The 27448-nt window shown below is 40.6% G+C and overlaps 1 long non-coding RNA gene and 1 pseudogene across 1 annotated transcript; one reads left to right on the top strand and one right to left on the bottom strand.

Annotated features, from left to right (window-relative positions):
* Positions 1-316: 316 nt before the first annotated feature.
* Positions 317-26437, bottom strand: LOC139707639 (uncharacterized). The gene is made up of 3 exons (XR_011709079.1): positions 25698-26437; positions 23543-23713; positions 317-496 (listed from the first exon to the last, which is right to left on the bottom strand). It is a non-coding gene; the product is annotated as an uncharacterized lncRNA (long non-coding RNA).
* Positions 1769-2525, top strand: LOC114097830 (NADH dehydrogenase [ubiquinone] 1 beta subcomplex subunit 11, mitochondrial pseudogene; annotated as a pseudogene).
* Positions 26438-27448: the final 1011 nt, after the last annotated feature.

Raw genomic sequence — 27448 nt, 5'->3', positions numbered from 1 at the left:
AATAAATAAAACAAAATCATTATGTCCATCTACAACTAAAAATTTTAAAAAAAATGTTGAAATTATCTGGTCCAGATTTAAGATTTTTTAACAACAGTTAGATTGGAAAGCAGCTGGGACCTTGGGATGGTGACTTCTGTTGTAATGTCAACCCTGAGCGCCCTCATTTCTCAGGAGCTTGGCATCCAGAGAGGCATAATGACTGACTAACAGATAAGTTTGCCCAAAACCTTTATTTCTGGTCCAGTGCTTCTACTACCACAATATTCTGGTCGTTATTCAGTATTAAACATCAAATATAAGTACCAAATAACAAATTACCATGGTCTGAAAATAGCTTTGGCTCGTGTGCTAAAAAATTCCAGGAATGGGGCTGACTTCAGATGCAGCTTGAGACCAGTTTCTTCCTCTCTGCCTCTTGAGTCAGCTTCTGTGGGATTGGCTTCCTCCTCAGATGGGCATTCCTCTCATGGTGTGAAAGTGGCTGCTAAAACATCTAGACGTAACATCCTTCAGGTTAAGTCCAGTAGGAAAGAGCTTCCCTCTCTCCCTCTCCTCCTCTCCCTTTTCCTCTCCCTGTCTCTCCCTTTCCCCTCTCTCCATCCCAGCAAAACCTTTACTGTGTCTCACTTGCTCTGACGGGTCATACGTCCAGTGCCAACCAAGTACTACGGCCTGGGAAATGGGTGAACTGATTGGCTGCGGATTAGGTCCCAAGCTCTCTCCTGCTCACCTCCAAACCAGGGCTGAAAGTGAAGGAGGGGTGGTTTTTTTGTTTTGTTTTGTTTTGTTTTGTTTTCAAGAAAGCCTGGGTACTGTAATCAGAATTGGTGTAAATAAATGAATGGATATTTGAGAACCTTAAGCAACAAATGTAATTATCAATAATTATTACAAGTGTTGTCATATAGACTGTCCCTGACTTAGGATGGTTTCATCTATGATTTTTTTTAACTATACAATGGTGCAAAAATGATACGCATTCAGTAGAAACCAACTTTGAATTTTGAATTTTAACCTTTTCCCAGGCTAGCCATATGTGCGTACTATCTCTTTATGATTGACAATAGTAGCAAGCCACAGCTGCCCATCACTATGCCATTGTGAGGATTAACAACCAACACTCGATAGTACGGTACAGCTTGTCTAAAATATTTGGAAGGATAGGTGTATTCAATGCCTCTTCTACCAATGTAACTCTGCATCACATATGACCACAAAAAAATGGAAAGTTATATCCATGTATATATGATATGTCAAAATATGTTCTACTGTCACGTATAACTAAAAAGAACAAATAAAATTTTTATTCAATCATTAAATAAATAAATGCATCTTCTATATAATGTTCTCAATTTACAATGAATTTATTGGAATGCAACCCCATTGGAAGTCAAGGAGCACTGGTATAATACAGGAGAATGAACTTCAGGGAGAACTTCTAGCATGCTGCTTGAGGAGAGGATTTGGCCCAGGTCAGGAAAAAGCAGAAGACTGTTTTCCCTATAATATGGTCCTGTGACATCTGCAAACCCTAAACCCAATAAAAAAACTGACTCCAGTGTATTTCAAACAAAGACTACAGGATTCTAAAAAATGGAGAAATGGTGATCAGGCTGGAGGTGTGGGTAAGATTATGGAGCTGTGGGATTGGGAATCAAATTTTGAATAAAAAGGAAAGTGGAGCTCCACCTCTTTCCCCCACGGGCCTGCCAGATGTCACCGCTTTCTTCCTATCAAGATGAAATTTCTCAGCCTGACCAAGAGGATAAGAGCATGGTTGGTCCCATGAGGCCATGACAAGGGAGGGAAAGGAGGACTCCTGGACGCCCCGCCTCATACGAACACAAACTTGAACCCGGGATCTATTTAGTGAGGTGGGGGCGGAGCGACAATGATCGCGGTTGAGTCAACTGCAGCTGCGCACAGTTCCATTTCCCTGTAGCACAACCTGTCATGGCGACCGAGCTGTTAGGTTTGTGCGCTCGCCGCCTTTTGGCGGCAGCAGCGATATGAGGGCTCCCCGCTGCCCGCGTTCGCTGGGAATCCAGCTCCTCAAGGGCTGTGGTCGCTCCGTCTGCTGTGGCGGGAAAGCGGCCGCCGGAACCGACCATGCGCTGGCAGGAGGACCCAGAACCCGAGGACGAGAACCTCTATGAGAAGAACCCAGACTCTCATGGTTACGACAAGGACCCTGTTGTGGACCTCTGGAACATGCGGGTTATCTTCTTCTTTGGTGTCTCAATTGTCCTGGTCTTAGGCACCACCTTTGTGGCTTATCTGCCTGACTACAGGATGCGGGAGTGGGCCCGCCGGGAAGCTGAGAGGCTTGTGAAATACCAAGAGGCCAATGGCCTCCCCGTCATGGAATCCAACTGCTTTGACCCCAGCAAAATCCAGCTGCCTGATGATGACTGACCAGTTGCTGAGTGGGGCTCAAGATGCACCACCTTCCCTACCTGCTACCTGCCATTCTACCCACTCCTCAGAGGGCGTAATTAAAGGGACTGAAAAATCAAAAAAAAAAAAAAAAAAAAAGGAAAGTGGATAAATGGGTAGAGTCCTAAATGTTTGTGCCCCTACCCCAAACTCATATATTGAAGTCCTCAGCCCCAATGTAATAGTATTAAGAGGTGGGAACTTTGGAAGGTGATTAGGTCATAAAATGGTACCTCCAGAAAAAGGATTATCACCCTTATAAAAGAGACCCAAGGGAGACCCTCAAACCCTTCACCAGGTGAGAACATAGCAAAAAGGTGAGCCAAAAAGTAGGCCCTCACCAGAAACTGAATCTGCTTTGAACTTGGAGGTTTTTAAACTTCAGAATCAGGAGAATTAAATTTCCATCATTTCTAAGTCTACAGCATTTGGTTAAAGCAGCCTGAAAGGACCAAGACAAAGAGGGATGCATTTCAAGGGGGCACAGAAACCTAGTGCTGGCAATGACTTATGTGGGAGAGATGGAAGACCTTCACTCACTCATTCCTTGCTTCACTTGATCAAAGAATAGTGATTGAACACCTGTGTGTCCCACCCAGCAGACGTCCTGGGGCTATGACAATGGACAAGATACTGTCCCTCCCTCAAGGAATTTGTCCCCCAGTGGTGTCCACAGCAAGGAGACTGAAAAATTGCAGGAGTGAGCACTGCTCAGGAACAGGGCACCCATAAGTGGTGGGGGTCAGGGGGAGCGTGGGGATTTATGCTGAGATCTAAAGCAAAGGGACAAAGGGGGCAGTTCTGACTGAGGAACAAGTGTGTGCAACAACCCACGGGGTATGGACATGCAGGCCAAGTTGGTGAAAGATCCTGAAGCCAGACAGGAAAGGTGAGGTTTGATGAGACAGGCCCCACATAGATCAGACTTCTGCAAATGGTGCAGAAGCAAAACCATTACAGCAAGGAAGGAGGGACAACTTCAGGACACTCTTGACAACTGAAAGGCGGGAATTCTGACCTGAGGATATGGCATCAAATGGAATGAAACTTGAGGTAGAAAATCAACAGCCCAGCAATGCCCACAAGACCCGCTGGGAGTGAAAAAGAAATAGAATGGTCATCAAGAGAAGACCCTAGGACCTGTGTATGCCAAATGCAGCAGGACTATGGGGATCTAGGGACACTTGCGGATGCTGATAGGACTGTGGGCTGCCGTAGCAATTCTAGGGAGCAATTTGGCACAGTTGATGAAATTAAGTATAGGTAGGACTTAGACCCCAGCAACTCCACTCCTGGGTGTAAATCTAAGATACAGTTTCCTAACCCATAATAATGCTGATTTGTAGGAAAATTGGGAGGCATCCAAGTCCATCACTAGGAGAATAAATAAGTCAATGTAGTAAACAGGCCATTTAACTTGGTGATTTATCCAGCCTCCCCAACCCCAGGTCAGCACTCCTAATTCTCCTTTTCTGGATGATTTTTCCCACTTACCACCTTCTAACATATTGATCATCTTCTTATTTTTATACTTATAGACTATTGCTTTTCATCTCGTTAGGATACACACTCCATGAGAGCAATGGTCCTTGTCACTTTCGTTCACTAATGCATTTGCAAATACCTGGCACAAAACAGGTAACTCCACAAACATTTTGTTGAACAAATTGATATTCAAGACAAAAATATATATTTCTCAAGAACATGTACATGCCAAAAGATCCCCTTTAAAGACATAAGAATAGTTGTCTATGGAGTGAGGAAAAGAAGTGGGCCATAGGAAAGGAAACAAATAAACCCTAAGAAAAAGGAAGGATGCAGGGAAAAGTCAGAATACAAAGAAGAGACGATATGGGGAGGGAGATGAGGCAGAGGAACTGTGCTGTACAAAACACTCTGGGCTTCAGCACATCAGTGGCTTCCTGTTCCTTTCTCTCCCAACTCCCAGTGGCTGCCCTGGGCCTGCAATCAGCCGTGCTTGTCTTTTCTGAGCCATCAGGTCTTGAAAACATAATCTGCCAATGATGCTATGAGTCCTTGTCCTGAGAGAGCAAAAGTCCAAAAGATTCCAGGAGGATTGTTCTCCCTGAACCCATCTTAGGAAGAGTGTTGCCAGTGAAGCCTGCCCTGAGGATCACTCAGGGCCCATAGAAGGTCGGCCAATTTGTGGATTTGGAATTCCCAACTAGATCACATGTATTCACAGGTTTAAAACAAAACAATGACAGTATTCATGACAGAAGGTACCTTACAAGTCACCATCTTCCCTAATAGTGATATGAGAAATACCTGAGGAGCTTTGGAAAACAGATTTTCAATATTGATTCCCATGGAGGTTTGGATTTGAAAGATCTTGGGGGATCCAGGAATTTTTTTTTTTAACTCCCCAGGTAATCACAGACCCAACCTGGTCCAGAGCCACCACAGTGCCCCACCCCCAGTCCCAAACTGGGCATTCAGAATATCAGTCCATTCCTAATAGCCAACCTGGCTCTCCACAGGGAGGCAGGGATTTCCTGGAGGAGGAATACAGAAGCCCAGGCAGTGGGAACTCTGGGTGCAGGCAGCAGATTATGGACCAAACTACCCTCTCAGCCCTGCTCTATAGTATCTGAGCCCTGGGTCACCAGGAGACCTCACATGTACACACAGGCTGTAACCTGCCCTGAGCCCAGTTCCAGCATTTCCCAAGCAGCTCCCTCAGTCCGCTGGGAACAAAGGCAATTGTTCTCCCAAGAATGCACATGTCTGTCCATTCTCTCTCTCTCCTTCCTGTCTCTGTTCCCACCTTTAATCCCTGTAAAGAAAGGTGTTCTAAATATGACTGCCCTTGGTACTTTCTCCTCTCCAAATTGAAAGTCACTGGCTTTTGTCCGTTGTTATGCATAAATCCTTCCTCCCACATGAGCACCCTTGAGTAGCTGGAGGTACATTTCTCCACACTGGGGGCTGTGGTACAGGTAGAGGGATTTAAATATATATATATATATATATATATATATATATATATATATCCCTATTTGGAGATGCCAAGCTTCCTGTGAGAATCATCCTATTATTGAAAGGATGGCTTGTGTCTGTCCCTGCCCCCACCTGATGAAGCAGTAAATTGTAACAAGAGAATCTGGCTAAACAAGTTTCCGCTTCAATGTTATCTTGTAGACAAAGAACTCTTTGAATATGGTTTCTGTGTTTGGCTTCTAGTGATGGAGTAGAAAGTGATGTTTTCACTCTTGCTGGAGTCCTCTCCCTTCAGCAGGGTCCAACAAGGGCTATTCAACAGAGAAGGCAGCTTTGGGTCCCATGGGGGCAGGGGAGAGCTGTGGCCAGGCCATTTCCTGCTCATTAACCCATGGATATTGATAATATTTCTCTCTAGGAAGCTGCTGCAGATAAGGCATCTGTCCCTTTCTGGTCACCATGTCAATAGGCAGAGGCCCCCTTTCTAGCAGAGGCCATAATCCAAACATGCTTAAGGCCGGTGATTGATAGAAAGCTCCCATTTTAAAAGGATTCCAAATCTAAACAGAATGTGTCTGGTTACTGACAAAATTAAATTACCCTCTGCTGGAGGAACTTCCCCTTCTAGTGAAAACAAAGTTATAGTTACAGATAAAATAGAAACTTGGACATAAATTCTTAGAGACTTCTAAAAGCAAGCAAGTATGATTGTTAAATTTATGAGCTTAATTTTATTTTATGTTTGTCCCACTTTGATATACTTCATCAGTGAATAAATAAAAAAAAAATAGTTTGGGTAGTATTTGAAGGGTCAAAAGTCCAAAAGATCCAGTCAAAAGCACCCAGAAGCCTAGGTTTTATTTAATTCTCTTCTCTGTGCTGCTCTGGGAAATATCTCCTTTTCTCCCTCGAAATATGATAACCAGGCTGCCCAGGGCAAAAGGGCAAAAGACTGTGATGGTCTTTTTCCCTGGGAAAGATTACCTCTATCACTCTACCTTCATGGATGGGTCTCACCAGTCTCCTCACCTTTCCTTGCAAATAGAAATGAAGGCAACATGGCAAAAGAGGAAGTAGCCTGTGAGGATTTCCGTTTTCACATCAGCCAACAACAGAACCCTTTTGGTCCATCATTTTATGTATTCGGCAGGTCTTTGTTGATTTTCTGCTTCAAATTGAAAGGATCTTAGGCTCTGAGTAGAATACAGGAGTCTGCGAGGGAACTAATGCTGGTGCAACCCACTCCTGCTCAGACACTCTCACCTACTGTCCCTCAGACAGATGGCAAGTGAGAAGGAAAATGGCCTCTGGATTTCAAATGCTTGGAGACCGGCTGGGGAGGTCCAATTGCAGAGATGAAAACTTCAGAGAATGGGAGAAGCCCTAGCTTAATCCAGGGCTAACCCAAGAGAACCATATCAAAAACGCTACCGCCCGGAGACAGATCAGTGAAACCTGGGCCTCCAGGTGCTCCCCACCAGGGAGTCTAGAATTTCCGATTCTGAGGGTTTGATTTAATAAGTGTTCAGCTGTAAGGATATCTTCCTAGGAGACTCAAACCTCAACAATAACACCCTTCTCTAGCCTTTGAAGCCAGTTTCGAAATCTCTTCCATGACAGAGAAACTTTATCTCCCACATCCTCTGCATCCCTCTTGGCTATATCATGGACATGGGGCCAGCAAAGCCAGCTGGACCCTGCCATGGCCCTGTTCTGAAGAGAGTTATGTCATCGACATGGCTTTGTGCATGGGGGAAATTTGCTTTTATTTTGCTTTTGATGGATGTGCTAAGATGTTACATTAGGGAAGATGCCCCGCCCACCCCGCTTTGTGGGCCCCACCAAGCCCCATGCGTTCTCAGGAGAGCAGCTGAGCCAATGTGGACATGTGCTTTCCCGCACTTGGCAGGGCTGCAGGAGGGTTGCAGGCCATGACTCTTCCATCACGCTGTCATCGCATTGCAGAGAACACCCTGAGCAGCCCAGCTGCAGTGCTGCTGGCAGCAGAGTGCTGACCATGGTGGGGAAAGGCACCCAGCCAACCCCTCCTGTCCATCACAGCCTCCCTGTGATGTCCATGAGACCGGCTGACCCATCACTGCTCTCAAGCAGGTCCTCCATCTTTCCAGGACTTCAGTGTACCCTGAATTACCATCATTACCACTTGCTGTGAACACTGTTACCAAAGCCACTCATCCTTTGATGTGCTCCAGGACAGTCTACCTAGGCCCCCTTTCAACCAGATTGTCATTCCTTAAAGCCTTCCTATATAAACCTTGTGGGTCCCTGGCTGCTGGTGTAGCGGTGGTTTAACATTCAATTCACTAAATTTATTGAGCATCTATTATCTTCATTCATTTCCCATTCACTGATTTCCTATGTACTAAACACTGGGGAAAAAAAAAATTAGGCTGACCTTCAGCACTCAGGGAAGGAGTATCCAAGACAGTGCTAGTCATAAAATTCTCCAATCTTCTTGAAAAATTCCCATATGCCTTCTTCTCCTTTATGAGGCTTTCCTAAAGAAGTAATCATAATTGTTGACCAAATATTCGTAAAGGAGACTGCAAAAATGTTGGCACTGTCAGATACCTGTTCAAATTGTGGCTTTACTACTTGTTCTGAAATATTAAGCTGTTTGACATCTCAGCTCCATTCCTTATTTATAAAATGCTGGTGAAGATTGAGTCAGGAGGATATAGACAACCTAAACAGACCAATATCAATTGAGGAAATAGAAGAAACCATCAAAAGACTACCAACTAAGAAAAGCCCAGGACCGGATGGGTATACAGCAGAGTTTTACAAAACCTTTAAAGAGGAACTAATACCAATACTTTTCAAGCTACTTCAGGAAATAGAAAAAGAGGGAGAACTTCCAAATTCATTCTACGAGGCCAACATCACCCTGATACCTAAACCAGACAAAGACACTTCAAAGAAAGAAAACTACAGACCAATATCTCTAATGAACCTAGATGCAAAAATCCTCAATAAAATTCTGGCGAATCGGATACAAAAACATATCCAAAAAATTGTGCACCATGATCAAGTAGGATTCATCCCTGGGATGCAAGGCTGGTTCAATATACGGAAATCAATAAATGTTATTCACCACATCAATAGACTTAAAAATAAGAACCATATGATCATCTCGATAGATGCGGAAAAAGCATTCGACAAAGTACAGCATCCCTTTATGTTCAAAACTCTAGAAAAACTAGGGATAACAGGAACATACCTCAATATTGTAAAAGCAATCTATGCTAAGCCTCAGGCTAGCATCATTCTGAATGGAGAAAAATTGAAGGCATTCCCTCTAAAATCTGGAACAAGACAGGGATGCCCTCTCTCACCACTTCTGTTCAACATAGTTCTCGAAACACTGGCCAGAGCAATTAGACAGACAAAAGAAATTAAAGGCATCAAAATAGGAAAAGAAGAACTTAAATTATCACTATTTGCAGATGACATGATTCTATACCTAGCAGACCCAAAAGGGTCTACAAAGAAACTATTAGAGCTAATAAATGAATTCAGCAAAGTGGCAGGATATAAAATCAACATGCATAAATCAAAGGCATTCCTGTATATCAGCGACAAATCCTCTGAAATGGAAATGAGGACAACCACTCCATTCACAATATCTTCAAAAACAATAAAATACTTGGGAATCAACCTAACAAAAGAGGTGAAAGACTTATACAATGAAAACTACAGAACCCTAAAGAGAGAAATAGAAGAAGATCTTAGAAGATGGAAAAATATACCCTGTTCATGGATAGGCAGAACTAACATCATCAAAATGGCGATATTACCAAAAGTTCTCTATAGGTTTACTGCAATGCCAATCAAAATCCCAACGGCATTTCTTGTAGAAATAGAGAAAGCAATCATGAAATTCATATGGAAAAATAAACGACCCAGAATAGCAAAAACAATGCTAAGCAGGAAGTGTGAATCAGGCAGTATAGCAATACCAGACTTCAAACTATACTACAGAGCAATAGTAACAAAAACAGCATGGTACTGGTACCAAAACAGGCGGGTGGACCAATGGTACAGAATAGAGGACACAGAAACCAATCCACAAAACTACAACTACCTTATATTTGATAAAGGGGCTAAAAGCATGCAATGGAGGAAGGATAGCATCTTCAACAAATGGTGCTGGGAAAACTGGAAATCCATATGCAACAAAATGAAACTGAATCCCTTTCTCTCGCCATGCACAAAAGTTAATTCAAAATGGATCAAGGAGCTTGATATCAAATCAGAGACACGCCGTCTGATAGAAGAAAAAGTTGGCTACGATCTACATACTGTGGGGTCGGGTTCCAAATTCCTCAATAGGACACCCATAGCACAAAAGTTAATAACTAGAATCAACAAATGGGACTTACTCAAACTAAAAAGTTTTTTCTCAGCAAAAGAAACAATAAGAGAGGTAAATAGAGAGCCTACATCCTGGGAACAAATCTTTACTCCTCACACTTCAGATAGAGCCCTAATATCCAGAGTATACAAAGAACTCAAAAAATTAGACAATAAGAGAACAAACAACCCAATCAACAAATGGGCCAAGGACCTGAACAGACACTTCTCAGAGGAGGACATACAATCAATCAACAAGTACATGAAAAAATGCTCACCATCTCTAGCTGTCAGAGAAATGCAAATCAAAACCACCCTAAGATACCATCTCACTCCAGTTAGATTGGCAGCCATTATGAAGTCAAACAACAACAAGTGCTGGCGAGGATGTGGGGAAAAGGGTACACTTGTACATTGCTGGTGGGACTGCAAATTGGTGCAGCCAATTTGGAAAACAGTATGGAGATTTCTTGGAAAGCTGGGAATGGAGCCACCATTTGACCCAGCTATTTCCCTTCTCGGTCTATTCCCTAAAGACCTAAAAAGAGCATGCTACAGGGACACTGCTACATCGATGTTCATAGCAGCACAATTCACAATAGCAAGACTGTGGAACCAACCTAGATGCCCTTCAATAGATGAATGGATAAAAAAAATGTGGCATTTATACACAATGGAGTATTACTCTGCATTAAAAAATGACAAAATCATAGAATTTACAGGGAAATGGATGGCATTAGAGCAGATTATGCTAAGTGAAGCTAGCCAATCCCTAAAAAACAAATGCCAAATGTTTTCTTTGATATAAGGAGAGTAACTAAGAACAGAGTAGGGTCGAAGAGCATGAGAAGAAGATTAACATTAAACAGGGATGAGAGGTGGGAGGGAAAGGGAGAGAGAAGGGAAATTGCATGGAAATGGAAGGAGACCCTCAGAGTTATACAAAAGTACATACAAGAGGAAGTGAGGGGAAAGGGAAAAATAATACAAGGGGGACAAATGAATGTCAGTAGAGGGGGCAGAGAGAGAAGAGGGGAGGGGAGGGGAGGGGGGATAGTAGAGGATAGGAAAGGCAGCAGAACACAACAGACACTAGTATGGCAATATGTAAATCAATGGATGTGTAACTGATGTGATTCTGCAATCTGTATATGGGGTAAAAATGGAAGCTCATAACCCACTTGAATCAAAGTGTGAAATATGATATATCAAGAACTATGTAATGTTTTGAACAGCCAACAATAAAAAATTTTAAAAAAAAAAGAATACAACAGACACTAGTATGGCAATATGTAAATCAATGGATGTGTAACTGATGTGATAAAAAAAAATAAAATAAAATAAAAATAAATAAAAAATAAAATAAAATGCTGGTGATAAACCTTCAGTTAAGGAGTGTTGTGAAGATTAAAAAATCAACGTGTGAAATTGCCAATTGGGGTGCCTGAGGTGGCAATAGAGTCTCATAAGTGGTAGCACCACTGTTGTGGGTTTGTAGTACCATGGCAATGGCTGGTCTTATTAACATCCTTGTGCTTTGTGAGAGAGGAGAGCCTTTCAGTGACAAGGGAGATGAACAAGACTTTGAAGGGAGCATCTGTCCTAGGAAGAAGCCTATCTAAGTATCATGTGTGGAGATTTCACATGGTACCAATTTGAATTTTTCATGGGGTGGGGGGGCATTCTTCGGTTGCAAAAGCAAAGATTCTATCTTTCTAAAGGCAAATCCAACTGAGTTGGGTTTTTGGTTCGTTTGTATGTTTTTTGGTTTTGGTATTGGGGATTGAACCCAAGGGCACTTTTCCACTAAGCTGCATCTCATGCCCCTTTAAAAAAATTTTAATTTATTTTGAGTCTCATTAAGTTGCTGAGCTGACCTCCAACATGTGATCCTCCTGTAGAGCTGCTGGGATTACAGCAATGAACCCCTACGCCTGGCTGCTACTTTTTTTTTTTTTTTTTTGGCTTATATGTGATCTTTAATTGATTTCTCCACCTCCAACTCTGGGGATCAGTCTTCTTAAAATAAAAAAATAATAATAATAAAAATAAAGTGTTCTCTGCCAAATTTGTCAGAAGTTCAAGGTGCTGGGTTTCAGTCTTGCTCTTAATTACCATAGGGAATAAGCACCACAAATGCTTCTTTTTTCTTATTTTTTCTTTTAAAGGGTTGGCAGTTAATGATAGAAAATTGTCATAATCTCTAAAAATTCTTTATATGTGAACAAGCATTGTTTGTTTGTTTTAGCTTTGGGAAGTTGGTAGCTACAAGACAAAATTACAACTTGTTGTCTCCTTTTTCATCACCTTACACAAGCAGAAAATAAATAATATCCTAAACCCACTCAGGGCTCATTCCATTCAGATCAGATCAACAGTTCATAGCTGAGCTTATAGTGGTCAAAAATATAGAAAAAACTTATATGTCAGTTTATCTTTTATTGTGCAGAAAGTTTTATTTTTGTTTGTTTTTATAACAATTTTAAAGACAGAGTTTATGTTGCTCAGACTGACCTCAAACCCCTAGATTAAAGCAATCCTCCTGCCTAAGTCTCCTGAGTAGGTAGGACTATAGGCTCACACCACTAACCCTAGCAATAAATTTTAATTTTTAAAGATAACTCATTTTAAAATCCAGGAAGGCTGGGTGCAGTAGTGCACACCTGTGATCCTAGTGACTCAGGAGGCTGAGGCAGGAGGATTGCAAGTTCAAGGCCAGTCTCAGCAATTTAGCAACGCCCTCAGTAACTTAGTGAGAACCTGTCTCAAAATAAAAAGACTGCAAGGTAGCTCAATGGTAAAGCACCCTTGGGTTCAATCTCCAGTATTCAAAAAAAAGAAAGAAAAGAAAAGAAACACACACACACACACACACACACACACACAGGCCCAGAAGGATAAACTAGACAATGCCCTCTATGCATAAACAAAGATTTCCTTCAGGCAACACAATAACCACAAACTGGTTTTCCTGACATCCATTTTCAGATTTTCATACTGGACCCAATTTACAATTTTTTTTCTTTTTAATTCTGTGTGTCTATATATCTGTCTATGCTGAAGATTGAACTCAGGACCTTGCATATACTAGGCAAGTGCTCTGCCACTGAGCTACACCTCCAACTCCCCCAACTCATAATTTGAATACAGTTGTCCTATTTTTATTTTTAGTACATCTATTTCCCATTGTTTAAATCCAAAGGAGAAACTTCATCTAGGATTATTTATTTTTATTCCTTAATTTTAATTCATATGCCTCTGGAGAATGTATCTTTTGTATGATTCTGTTTCCAAAAACATAAGGAAAACGGAAGACAAAATGTTATTGGTTAAGGTCATTTAAAAGGCTGTGTGGTGGGGTCTCTCCTGAATTTTACTTTCTTTCTTTCTTTTTTTTTTTTTTTCTAAGTCATATTTCAAGTCTTTGATCTTGACAGCCCTGAAATATTACCTTACCATTACATCATAGCCATGAAATGACTTTTGTTGGCTAGTGACGACTTTTTAAAAAGTTTCCACTAAATATACAAATATTGCAGTGAAAGGATGTCAGAGTATTCCAAATGATTAGTGATGGTATTAAAATTGCCAGCATTGCTATATATTATACCTCTAAAAAATTTAGAATATTTATGACCAGACTTTCATCTAAGTAGTCAGAGTTTTTGTCCTTTTTTTTTCTTTTTAAAATGATTGGTAATTTCTTTTAGTCCCTTCAACGTGTTTTGCTATTACTTGAAAAAAATTAAACCATTTTTTTTCTAGCTTATAGTCACACAAGAGTCAATAGAGCAAGCGAACTAAATAACTTCACCTTAAACATTTATTAAATCAATAAATATTTGCTGTTGCATCATAACGTGCCATATGATACAAATTCAGCCATGTACATTTGGCCCTTCCCTCTTGCATAAAAAAGAAAACACTTTTAAGAATAGCCATGTTGGGGGGCTGGGGATGTGGCTCAAGCGGTAGCGCGCTCATCTGGCATGCGTGCGGCCCGGGTTTGATCCTCAGCACCACATACAAACAAAGATGTTGTGCCTGCGGAAAACTAAAAAATAAATATTAAAAAAAAAAAGAATAGCCATGTTGGGTTGGTGATATAGCTCAGTTGGTAGAGTGCTTGCATGCCCAAGGCCCTGGGTTCAAGCCCCAGCACAACCCAAAAATAAAAAAAAAGCATGTCAATCACCCACCCACTCAAAATACTGCAGCCTTAGAGTCAGCAGAAAGAGAGACAAGAGCTAGCACTGTAGCACACACATGTAGTCCCAGCTACTTTGGAAGCTGAGGCAGGAGGATCACTTGAACCCAGGAGTTTGAGACCCACCTGGGCAACACAGCAAGACCCCATCTCGAAAAAAGAAAAAAAAATGAGGGACATAAACCTGCCATTGACTCAGCTGATTTGGTTTCATTTTCCTTGTATATCTAAAAGATAGGGCTGAATGTGAAGCTGGAATTTGAATTTTGAAAGATAAGTATTCAGGATATATTCAGGTCTCTAAATAAGAGTCAGCTGATTTATCTGGTTCTCAACCATAAACAAACAAAACAAATTCATAATCTGATTCTTTGTTGGAGAAAAACATAGCTATGTTGGATTTAGTGAAGGGTGTCCTCAGACTGTCTAAAGTAGGCCATGGAAAGTATTTTTCAAGAATAATCTTGATTCCCACTCCTGGTAGATGTTTAATACATTAAATCCAGTTAGGTGCATCTGCTGGATACAGGCTCTGTGCTGAACTTACAGGGTTGTTTTAGAGGTAAAAGAACAAGATTCTACATACATGTGCATACACACTTGAAAATGAGCCATGTTTTTGTAAAGTATATCAATCTTGATATGTCACTTTCTAGCCTAACAGTTTGGCTAATCTTTAGTAATTAGGAACAATAAGCATGTTGAATGACATGTTTAAATGATAAGATGAAGATTTGCTTTTAGAACTAATTATTGGTAGAGTTGGAGATTTTGTTGGTAGTCAAGGTAGTGGTAGCAGTTTTTAAGGACAAGTTAGTAGTTTAAAAACAACATTGTAAACGTTTGTTCATTTATTTGCTGATCCCTGGGCTACATTAGGCAATAGAAGGCTTTTATCTGTAACATGTAGAGTATGTATATATTGTATAGTCATGAGCCATAACATCAAACATTAGCTACTACAAACATGCTAGATTCAGGGAATTGCCTCCCTATCCCCATACAGTCTTCGTTTCATTAAAATGCACCATGCCAAGCATTTCCCCCCTAATTGTTTCAACAAAGGATATTTTCAAGAAAATCAAATCTACTTTTTCTAATTCAGTTAGTTTACCTCCTTAAGATGTTACCTTGCCAGAGCCAGCTACATTCTCTCCCCAACCCCCCACCACCCCCCCCAAAAATCTTTTTAAACTCTCCTTTAGGTTTCACTGTTTTGCAAACAGGTGGTCCATCAAACAGCTGTGTTTCCATCCCAGCCCTCAACGCAGATTTGATGCAAGCACGGAATGAGCCTTAGTTAAGCAATCAGACTCCCCAAGAGGTCGGAAAACATACCACCCCTGATCACAAGGAAAGAACTGTGAAGCAAGCATTGAAATTTCTCACAATTCAAACTTAATCTTTCTCTCTTTTCTTAAAGGATCAAATGGAAATTGCAAAGGTTACGTGCAATCCCTCTTTCAAGCTGACCTTTTCAGTTCAAGAGAAACAAGGGGGACAAGATGGGAACGTGACTTTTGGACAGAAGGCCATCCTGCCTGGGGACTGTGTTCCTGTAGGGATTACATCAACAGATCTTGGAAGCTTTATTTCAGAACTAGAAAGAATGGCAGGAAATGCAAAGAGTGTCCTCATTAAAGATGATTTACTAGAGAAGTTAAAAAACCCTCCTTCTCTCTTTGGTATCACCCAAGTTAGTCATGCCAGTTTGTGAAGCTGCACATCATTATTTTAATTGTCTGCAGCCCCTGGGTAAGTTTTAATCATCTCACTGCCCCAGCTGCAAGCAGGGCTCTGGACACTGAAGAGTTTCAAGGGATATTTGGTGTCCACCAACTTAGGTGCAACCAAAAGAATTAAAGGATCCTAGTCATTTATAAGCTTTGGAGCAAGTTTTTGGGTGCTTTTCCCCTTTTTCTCACAACATAGGAGCTGACTGTCCTCTGATGTAACAAAGATAAATTGGAATCAGGCTCTGGCAAAGCATTTTATTTGATCAACAAAACACTGCACAAAGAATAGTCCTCCAGTGCCCTGCTTTCTGAAGCTCTCTCTTCTGTAGGTTCATCCCTGCTGAAAATTGCCCCTTTTCTCCAAGCCTCCCCCACAACCTTCCTCCAGGAAAGAGCTCTCACAGAAAGCTCCCATTGCACAGAATGTTAATTACCAAGCGATGGAGTGTCAGAGGGTTCAGCTTCAGAGAAAGTGCTGCCATCAGCTGCACATGTGTTCTTTCCACTGCTCTTCATTTTCCCTTGAACTCCAGCAGGCTTCCTTTACCCTGGGGAACCCACAGGCCAGTGGCTCAAACCCTTTTCCCTGCCAAAGCACCGGGAGCTGACGAGCCCTGGGTCTGGCTGCAGATTGCACCCGCAGCCTTGGGTGGGTCCCGTCTGAACTTCTGCTCTTTATCCAAAGCTTCTTGGAAACTTTACATATTCTTTGTATGTGCCTGGTATTTGAATCACTCTCTAAATAAGAGTTTGACATAAAATTGTTAAGAACTTTTTTAAGACAAAAAGGAGAGAAAGTGAAAAAAAAATAGGAACTAAAAAGAAAAAAAATAGCAATCTTGCTGGACATAGTTGTCCATGTCTGTAATCCCAGCTACAGAATAGAGCTTTATAAAACTTAAGATACATTCATAATCTAATTTATTAATATTTTCTGGAGATAGGCAAAAGTAGATAAATATATTTTTTTCTGATAATATTTCACACTCACACAATAGAAGAAAACAGGTATGGTGGTACATGTCTATAATTCCAGTGATTTGGGAGGCTGAGGCAGGAGGATCACAAGTTAGAGGCCAGCCTGGGCAAATTAGCAAGACCCTATCTCAAGATAAAAAATAAAATAAAAAGAACTGGGAATGCAGCTCAGTGTTAAAGTAGTTGGGCTCAATCCCCAGTACTAGGTGTGTGTATGGAGGGGAAGGGACAAAAGTAGTGATCTTGCAATATCTCAGATAAAACCCACAGAATAAGCCAAAGGGTGGCCTCTTAGGATGAGAAATTTGTTTTCAATCAAGTCCCATAGGGGATGCTGGTGACTATCAACACTGCCACCAACTTTCTGTCTGAACATTTCTGGTTATACCCCTCACCGATGCTCTGAATTGGTGCAATTCTAAATTTCTGTGGCTACTCAGAGAAAAATGAGGTCCAGCTGAAATCAGAGGTGGAGAATCTCCTGGATTTCAAGGGAAGTGTAGCCAAGGGGTGACCCACGAGAAAGTTCTTCTATGTGAATGTAAGATCTTCACTGCCCACTGGGGTTGCAATAGGAATTGGCATGGAGGAAGTCAGTCTAGACTGGGCCTTTTCACTAATACTTCAGATTGACTGGCACAAGCAAGGTGAGGGGATCAACATGACATGGTAAGGGTGAAGGGGGTGGGAACACAAGAGTGGAACAGTAGTTATGTGGATATGATAACGAGCCAAGGAAGAACTTGGGAGAGAGATATAGAGGGCTGGGTCCCCTGTGAGATATAACAAAAAACAAAAAACAAACAAACAAAAAAAACTTTCTTCAAACAAATCAACACCATATTTCTGCCACAGAGTTAAGAAAAATAGTGATGAATCAACCCAAAATAATCTCCAAAGGAGTCAACCTTAAGATAGGACAAGCCATAGTCTGATTTCCCAGCATGTCCCTCCCACAAACCTAGGCCTGGTGGGGCAGACCAAGTGCCTCAGGAAAACAGAGAAGTTAGAAATAAGAACCCCCTCTTTTCAGGTAAAGGTGAAGAAAATAAGGCTTAGCACTTTAATTTAATAAATGATTTCTTGGCCTGTGAGGTCCATTGTCCCAGGATCCAGCTGTGGGGCCAGTCTTGCTGGGCTCTGGCCCAGGTGGGTCGGGGCTGCTGAGCCCAGGCTTCTGAGGGGTCCCAGACAGCTGGGCCCCTGCAGGAGCCTTCAAAGGTAAGTCAAGCGAGCTGGCGAGTTTTCCTAAACAAAGTGCGCACACATGCACAAGTACTTGATTGAAGACAAATTTCTATAAACATTTCCTTCTGAGCAAATGTGAAGGCACGGCCTTGCTTTCTCCCATAGACAAGGGGAGAAATGAATGGAGACAATTACACTCACTGGTTTGCTTTGTGAGAACATAATGTTTCATTATTTGCCAGAGTAATAACGTGCACATTGAGATGGATAAATTGTCCAACCTGAACACCAGGAAGCTTACAGGTCAACCCCTTATTACAAAAAGTCTCTGAATTCTTCTTCTCTGAAATAAGTTCTCTCTATGCCCCTAGACCAGGCTTTGCTGACAAGAGTTGGGATGTTTTCCACACTCCTCAGCTAAAGTCTTCATCTAAAGCAGAGATAGGCTCAGCTTCCTCCATAGAAGCTGTAAATGGGGACTTCTCGCTGCATATCTGTCTTCTGAGCATCCAGTGCCATGCAAGTCCCTGGGAGAAACATAGAGTCCCTGCCCTTGACAAGTTCATGGTTAGGGGGAGCCAGGTGCCAAGGCCCTGTCAGAGCAGCTCCTAAAATATGCTAGGCGGCTAGTTCAGAACAGCTTCTCAAGTCAGAAAGTCAAATCCTGCTTTAGTTCTGCCTCTTGACATGTGAGAGAAGTCACTTTTCTCAGGATCCTCTGTCCACAGTGTAATACATATAATTAGAGAATTACTTAATATCTTTCCTAAATGAGCTACAGTTGCATATGCCCAGATATAGTTTAATGACTCAAATTAAAAGCAAATACAATCCCATTCCAGGTCCTCTTGGGTAAATTCCAAGCACCCTTTCCCACCACTCTTAAAGGTCATTATTATACTTCTTCAGTGTCCTCCAAAATGCAATGCACAGTTCAGCAACTATTTGCTAAAAGAATGAGTTAATGACTCAAGAACCAACATTGGGTGAGCTGGGGTTATAGCTCAGTGGTAGAGTGTTTGCCTTGCATGCATGAGACCCTGGGTTCGATCCTCAGCACCACATAAAAATAAATAAAAATAAAGATATTGTGTCCATCTACAACTAAATATATATGTATATGTAAAAAGAAAAAAAAAAAAAAAACATTGGCTCCCCATGCTACAGGGTCTAGCATATAACCACACCCTCCACTGTCATAACCTCTGTCATTTTTGCCTGCTCGACCTCCATTCCCTTTTTCCTAGTCATGGCTTCTCATCTGGCTTTGGCAAACTATGGCTCTCTGTTGGATATAATCACAGCCAATTCTTTTACACTAGTCGAGAAACACAGCATCAGAATTTCAATCTTGAATGTTCTTGAGAATGGTCAGAGGTCAACCAAAACTGCAGTATCCTGAAGAGATTACCCATTGATTCTTGGTGCTTGCACCCAAGGATCTACACTGGTACCTGTCCTCTCTAAAGCCTATATTTCCTGCTTTCCCATTATTTCTGAATCCTGCCTGCATTTCTTTTTCTTTTTTAATATTTATTTTTTAGTTTTCGGCGGACACAACATCTTTGTTTGTATGTGGTGCTGAGGATTGAACCCGGGCCGCAGGCATGCCAGGCGAGCATGCTACCACTTGAGCCATATCCCCAGCCCCTGCCTGCATTTCTTTATTGCTTAAATGAACTAGAGTTCTTGCCACAACTAGAGTTGATTTCTCTTGCCTACAATTGAAGTATTCTAACTGCTCTATACACTTTCAGTTTTAAATTGGGATACGAAAAGAGAGACTCAAAATCTGGTCCAACTCTTTTGTTTCCCAGACCATCAGACTCAGAATTGAAGCAATTGAACAAAATCCTAACACTGATGGGTGAAAATCAATCCAAAGACCCAGGACAGCTGGCTCCCTGTCTACAAGTCCTTCCACTTTTCACCATTTCTTGTCCTCAGATATTCTCTCCTACAGTTAGTGCCCACAACTGTAGAGCTCAGTAGTTGTCACAGTGGACATATAGTCCACCACGCCTGAAATATTTATTATCTAGCCCTTCCCAAAAAGAGTTTGCCAACCCCTGCCATACATCATATATAAATGAATGATCTGGTGTGTTCTAATAAAACTTTATTTATAGACACTGAATTTTAAATTTTACATCATTTTCTAGTTTCTCAGAATATTCTTTTGGCTTTCTATAGCACATTTTAAAATATAAAAACCATTCTTAGTTCATGGCTTATACAAATCCAGGTGGTAGATTGGATTTGACCTACAGGCTATAGGCCACCCATTCTAGTTTAAGCCAGTTTGAATTAGTTTCTGCTACTTTCGATGAACTATAGTAATTGATACAGTAAAATTATCCATATATTTATTGATCATTTTACTACATATGAGGCATACAATGAGGAATAAATGATATAATCCCTTCCCCCAAGGACCTCACAATATATTTAGGGACTCAAGGCTTCCACAAACCACCACTTACTAAGCACTTATTACAATGTACTAATTGCCTTACTTTTTAGATGTATTATCTCATTTAATCTTCATTAACAATGGGAAATGTCTTATTCCCATGTTAGAGGAGAAGAAATTGAGGTTCAGAGAGATCAAGTACTGGCTTAAAGTCACATAGCTAGCAAATAATAGAATGAAAACTGGAACCCAGGTAATGTGAAGCCTGAGGATCCAAACCCTGTGCCCAATGAACCCTGCCTAGTGTGGCTCCCACCTACACTGTGATGCCCACCTTCCACCACCTGCCTTCTTCTGCCAGTCTTCCACAGACCAGAGCATCACTGAAATGCTGCTCAGCCCTCTATCTCAGGTCTTTGAACACCCCAGCCACCAACTTGTCCCAACTCCACCTTCTCAACATACAGCACCTGATGTCTCATCACCCATCTTGAACTTACACAGGGCTTTGATGGTTATTTGAGTTCTTCTGTGTCTGTTCTGTACTATTGGTGTCAGGGGTGAGAAAATCTCTCTGCTTCTTTGGTGACCCTCAGGGGCAAACACATAGTAAACTAGAAAAAAATCAACAAAAGAATGCAATAAAAGGAGAAATCGGGAATCTAAAGAAACAATCAAGAACCAAAACATTGCCGAGTGTGGTGGGATGCCCACCAGTAATCCACAACTAAGGAGGCTGAGGAGGCAGGAGGATCACCAGTTTGAGGGCAGCCTGGGCAATTTAGCAAGACCGGGTCTCAAAATAAAAACTGAAATAGACTGTGGAAGTAGTTCAGTGTTAGAGATCCCCTAGGTTCAAAAACCAGTATAAGGAGTGAGCAAGGGGAGAAAACCAAAACATCATCACCTATGAATAAGAAAAAAGGTAAGGCACAAAAAGACCAGCCTTAAAAGTGAAACATGGGCTGGGGATGTGGCTCAAGCGGTAGCGCGCTCTCCTGGCATGCGTGCGGCCCGGGTTCGATCCTCAGCACCACATACAAAACAAAGATGTTGTGTCCGCCGAAAACTAAAAAATAAATATTAAAAATTCTCTCTCTCTCTCTCTCTCTCTCTCTCTCTCTCTCTCACTCTATCTTTAAAAAAAATAAAAATAAAAAATAAAAGTGAAACATATCTGGAAATACTTGAGTTTAATCAAAGGGAAATACATGGACTAAAGCAAACACAAAGAAAGAAATCAAAATAAAGGATAAATTGACATCTTTTTCTGAAAGAGGAAATTCCTCTTTACACCCAAAAGAAAAGAGAAAAAATATTTGAGAACATAATTTAAAAAAAAAAAAAAATTCCTCCAGTCTCAAAGAACACTTGAATCTACAGATTTAAAACATCCACCCTAGGGCTGGGGTTGTGCTCAGAGGTAGAGCACTTGCCTAGTAAGCCTGAGGTACTGGGTTCGATCCGTAGCACCACATAAAAATAAAATATTGTGCTCATCTATAACTAAAAAATAAATATTTTTAAAAAACCCACTCTAAACTAAGGAAATTTGATATGAAAACCATCAACAGGACTTCTAAGAAATCTTCACCAGTTTTGATGATTCCAGTTACTCTAGAGGCCAAAGTAGGAGGATTGCAAGTTGGAGGCTAGACTGGGCAACTTAGTGAGACCCTATCTCAAAATTTTAAAAAGTAAAAAGGACATATAGCTCAGTAGTAAAGCACCAAAGAACAAGGCTGGGTGTGGTGGTGCATGCCTGCCAAGTCCAGTGACTTGAAAGGCTGAGGCAGAATTGCAAGTTCAAGGCCAGCTGCAGCAACTTAGTGAGACCCTGTCTCAAAAAAGTATAAATAAGGGCTGGGGATGTGGCTCAAAAAGTAACGCGCTCGCCTGGCAGGCGCGGGGTGCTGGGTTCGATCCTCAGCACCACATAAAATAAAATAAAGATGTTGTGTCCACTGAAAACTGAAAAATAAATATATTAAATATATACATTATTTATATATAAATATATATTATTTAATATATATTTATATAAATATATATTATTTAATATATATTTTATATATATATTATATATTTTTTTAATATATATTTTATATATATGGCTGGGAATGTGGATCAATAGTAAAGTGCCCCTGGGTTCAATCCCAAGTACAAAAAAAAACAACAAAAACACACAAGAGAGAGGGAATTCTTCAAGCATTCATGAAAACCCAGGACCCAATGAAAGGAAACCATAAACCCGGCTTTATCCTCCTGACTAACAGCATTCAGTGCCAGAAGGTGATGGAGGGGTGCCTCCAAGGTCCTGACAGGAATCAGAGAGCTCCAGCAGGTTACACTGGGCAAGCAGTCCTTCCAAACAGAGAGGGAACAGGCAGACGTGCTCAACTGTGACAGAACTGGAGGAAAGAAGCATCCATGGCCCTTCCCAATGAGGCAGAAAAGACAAGAAAAAAACTACTTGACTATTAAATACAGCTAGTCAAGAAATTGACCAAATTAGAGAATTAGTAAGTGAAAGCCTTGATAAAAGGACTAGCAGTAAACATTGAATCCAATTAAATATCGAGTGAGGACTTACCCTCTGGAGAAATAAACAGATGCAAATCAGAATGCAGATGCTATAGACCCAAACAAATTAAAAATCATAGAAGCAACAGGAAGAAGCCTGAGAGCACTGTCATTTTTCATCACATGGCAACTGGTCAAATCCAACCATGCACCCGACCCTTCCATTGGTTTGCTTTTCTTTTTTTTTTTTTTTCCAGAGTGGAAAATTAGAAGTTTATTAAAGGACAGCAGAAAAGACTTCTCTCAGAGGAAGAAGGGGACCCAAGAGATAGAATCCATGGAAGTGCAGTTGTCTCTCCATTTTACAGTTTTCGGTGATGGAATGTAGGTGGGAAGGCCCAAAGGGTTGGGACACAGGTGGGCCAAAGAAGTAATCTGGGCACTTCCGAGTCAGCATCTTCAAGTTTGCTGTTCATTAACATTTCTTTGAGATGGGCTATCTTTAAATCTGCTGGGGCTGTTCATTAACACTTCTTTGGGATGGACCTTGGCCTTGGGCTTTTTCCTGGACTTCATTAACATTCCAGGAGAGTTGCTCAATTCATTCTCAACATGGCCTCCATTTAGATTTCACTGGATATTAGACCCGATTTACCTAACTACACTGATTACCTAACTTTAAATCTGGCTTCATTCCCCCCTCTAATTTTGGGAACTCCTTACTGCTGTAAGGAAAGGAGGCGAAGATCGTTCTGGCTTCTTCAGGCTGAAAGGGAATGATGTTGGGCAAGCAGTTTGGAGTCCCCCTTTAAAAATAGGGTCTATGGAGTGGTCCATGATAGAAGTCTGATTGAGAAGTAATAGGCTGGAGGGCCATTTGAGTGGATGGGTGGCCTATAAGAGAAACAAGAATTCATTAGTACTGGAACCAGATTGATGGAGCAATAAATACCACAGCACAGGAATATGCCAATGAGTATGATGTCAAAGACAGAGACTAACAATGTTTTCCACCAGGAAGTAACAGAGACCCAGGAGCTAAGATCTTGTTCCCATGACAAAGTTGGTGAGGACATGGCTTCTATCTGAGCATGTATATCTTTAAGGATATTTGTCACATTGCCAGAATTGTCAGGGATGTAAACACAACATTTAACTTTTAGGGTTACAGATGTCCTTCCCCTTAAGATACAGTTTAATAATTTAATGTCATCTGATCTTGAAAAATCCTTTTTCTAGTATGACCTCTGTGTCTAATAGAGAAACCTTTAATTTTGTTACTCAGGGCTGGATAATCATACTAGCAAACACCAAGCCTACCTGTGTAGGTTAGAAATAGCTGTAGGCCTTAAACTAAAAACTACTCTGACAGTTCCTTTTTAATAGTTATCAGGCATTCTTGCCTAAGAATCTCTTTTGTAGCCTCCAGTTTACTTATTCTTGGAAGTTACATTTAACTATTATTATTATTTAAAATGCCCAGGAATAGCTGTGTTTTGGTTTTAACTGTCTTTGCTAAGTGTTTAAGATGAAGCAAGTCAAACTGACTTTTGTTTCTATCTATGGTTAACAGTCAGCTGAGTTTCTCTGGGAGTCTTGGGGGAACTTTACAGCAGCTTCTCAGTTCCGCTAGTGCCATTTGCGCTAGGATGGGTCCAGGCCTTGCTTGACCATGTGGCTTCCCTTGGAAGCATCAGGGATGTCTCCCTTCTCTGATGACCCTCCTCTTCATAGCAAATGCACTGATTGGCTTTCTGTTCTCCAGTGGTCTCATTAATCTCCCTGATCAGGAGGTTATGTGGCCCAGAGTTGCAAAGCTCTTTAGAGAAGTCCCCTGTTCCCTGGATTCAGACTGACTCAGAGGGCAAGAGCCAAATATTGGTTTTCTTGGCCCTTTTAACTTAACTTTAATTTTAAAACTTAAATCTTAAACATCCAGCAAATAAATTTCAACAGCTTTATATTAAGAGTACTGGGCTTTAATGCCTATCTCTCTATCCTGTAGGTGATAATGAGTTATCTTAAATCAACCCAAGTGGGCTGGGGATGTGGCTCAAGCGGTAGCTCGCTCTCCTGGCATGCCTGCGGCCCAGGTTCGATCCTCAGCACTACATACAAACAAAGATGTTGTGTCTGCTGAAAACTAAAATTCTCTCTCTCTCTCTCTCTTTAAAAAAAAAAAAAAAAAATTAAACCAACCCAGGTTGTGTGTTCTTAAATCAGTACCTCTGCAAAACATTAACAGGCAATCTTTAGACAATTTATAAGAAAACTACAAAATAAAATTAACAAGAGTAAAAACATAATTAGTTCATGTAATAGCTACCTTGAATTTTGGCAGAGTTATACATTATAATCCCCTGTTTGAGATTCTAGTAATCTTGACAAAAACCAACTTTTGGACACAACTTTAAATGTACTAAATCTGGCCTACTTCTTTCATAGTCATTTTTACATGTTGTGAGATAGGACACAGAGCCTTATCTCAGGTAAGGCGGGGTTCTTCATAAACCTTAAGTACTATAGTTCTGAAGCTGATCTTTGTTTTTTAGACATAATTTTATAAAGCCTACATAAATTGTTGCTCAAGTTTACAAAAATATTAACTAACACAATATAATATCACATCTAAAATATGAATTAAAGAAAGACTGAAAGATTTTAACATTTTGTAGAAAAGTAGCAAAGTACTTTTGTGTTTTGCAATAAAACTTTTACACAGATTAGGCTCTCATTAACTTAAAAATACATTTAAATTGTATCTTAGTGTAAAACGTAACATAGAACTTTACATATCTTATTGATAACAAGTCTAGTTATAGAACACAAATGATATAAATAAATATCCAACATGTTTTTCTTTTAAGCCTAAAATTACCGTACAACTTTAGAACACCAGCTTGATATAATGCTCTTTTAAAGCTTCTACCTTACAGACTTGTATACCTGGAAGATATGAACACATTAATAGCACCACAATTACATTGATGTTTTTATATTAACCAAATTTAGCTTTTAAAGAAATAACATAGCATAATTCTCTAAAACAACAGTTCTTGTTTAACCAGTTGTTTAATTTCTTTAAGATTACTTGCTCAAAAAACTTACATATATAACCAACTAACACAGACCTTCTTTATCACTTACTAAAACCCTCTTATTTACTTAATCACATGGACTCTCTTATCCAGAAACATAGACTAGCAGTAAACATTGAATCCAATTAAATATCGAGTGAGGACTTACCCTCTGGAGAAATAAACAGATGCAAATCAGAATGCAGATGCTATAGACCCAAACAAATTAAAAATCATAGAAGCAACAGGAAGAAGCCTGAGAGCACTGTCATTTTTCATCACATGGCAACTGGTCAAATCCAACCATGCACCCGACCCTTCCATTGGTTTTCATCACCTTTTTTTTTTTTTTTTAACCTTGGAATGATATTTTAGAAATGAATATTTCTTGTCATTCAGGAGTTATAATATTTCAAGTTCATTAATATTATGTGATTCCTTTCTTCTGTTCAGATAAACCTAGACCTAATGCTTTTACTAATTTTAAAAGCATAAATAATATGATCATGTTATTATAAGATCATTTCTGTTGTCTGCTCTCTTTCTCCCTTCACACACACACACACACACACACACACACACACACACGGTATATGTACACATCTGGAATATATGTATCAAGAATTATTCACTGGTTATTTTTGGATGGTAATAATAACAATAGCTGATTCTTACAAGGTTTTTTAAGTACTGTACAAGCATCTACAAAGTTAATCCTTATAAGATTCCTAAGAAGAAGATACAACCATCACCCCCATTTTACTGGTAAGGAAACTGAGGCCGGGCACTGTCTCCTGCTGTTAATACATGGTAGAGCTAAAGGATCCAGCCCAGAGATGCAGGCTCCAAAATCTGAGCTCTTGACCCACCTTTGCTTCTCCACAGATGGGCAGGTCATTTGTTGCTTTCCTTGTTCTTGAATTTTTAAGTGATGATCATGTGTCATTTTTAAAAAGAAAAAGAAATTACCAAAAAGCAGAAGCTTCAACTCCCAGGTACTTACTACCCAAGCCAAAAGAGCAGAACCTAACCTCTCCTGTCCTCCTGCCTCCACTAATCAAGGCAGACTCCTTAAAGGGGGTAAGTGGTGGGTAGGGAGCAGAGGATTAACTCCTTAACAACCTGCCACAGCTTTAGAACAATAGGTGGTCTGAAACTTTAACGATAATCATTGCAAAAGGATAAATCAAGATTCAGAACAGCATACCCATGTTTTATTGGCTCTGGGTAGATTAGCTGGGAAGAAATAAGCCTCCTTAAGGGATCATCTCTGTGAGAGAAGAAAATGTGTCATAAAACAGGAGGTCAAAGAGATCCCTGGCACACAGCCACCCACCTAGGTTACCATACTTCTGACAATTTGCCCACTGACACAGCTTCATTTAAAAATGACATAACTTAACCAGTGTGATCTATTCCACCGTCCAGGTGCTATATAATAAGAGTGGTAATGGGAAGTAGCTCCCAGGAGGATGGAGAAACAGCTGTTTGTGTCCCCTGGGAATGGCACCCACCTACAATCCCGTCTCTTTGACAATTCTAAGTCCCCCTG

The sequence above is a fragment of the Marmota flaviventris genome, chromosome 11 (assembly GCF_047511675.1).
Source record: "Marmota flaviventris isolate mMarFla1 chromosome 11, mMarFla1.hap1, whole genome shotgun sequence".
In the NCBI taxonomy this organism is placed as follows: Eukaryota; Metazoa; Chordata; class Mammalia; order Rodentia; family Sciuridae; genus Marmota; species Marmota flaviventris.
This window is presented reverse-complemented; position numbering and strand designations above follow the sequence as displayed.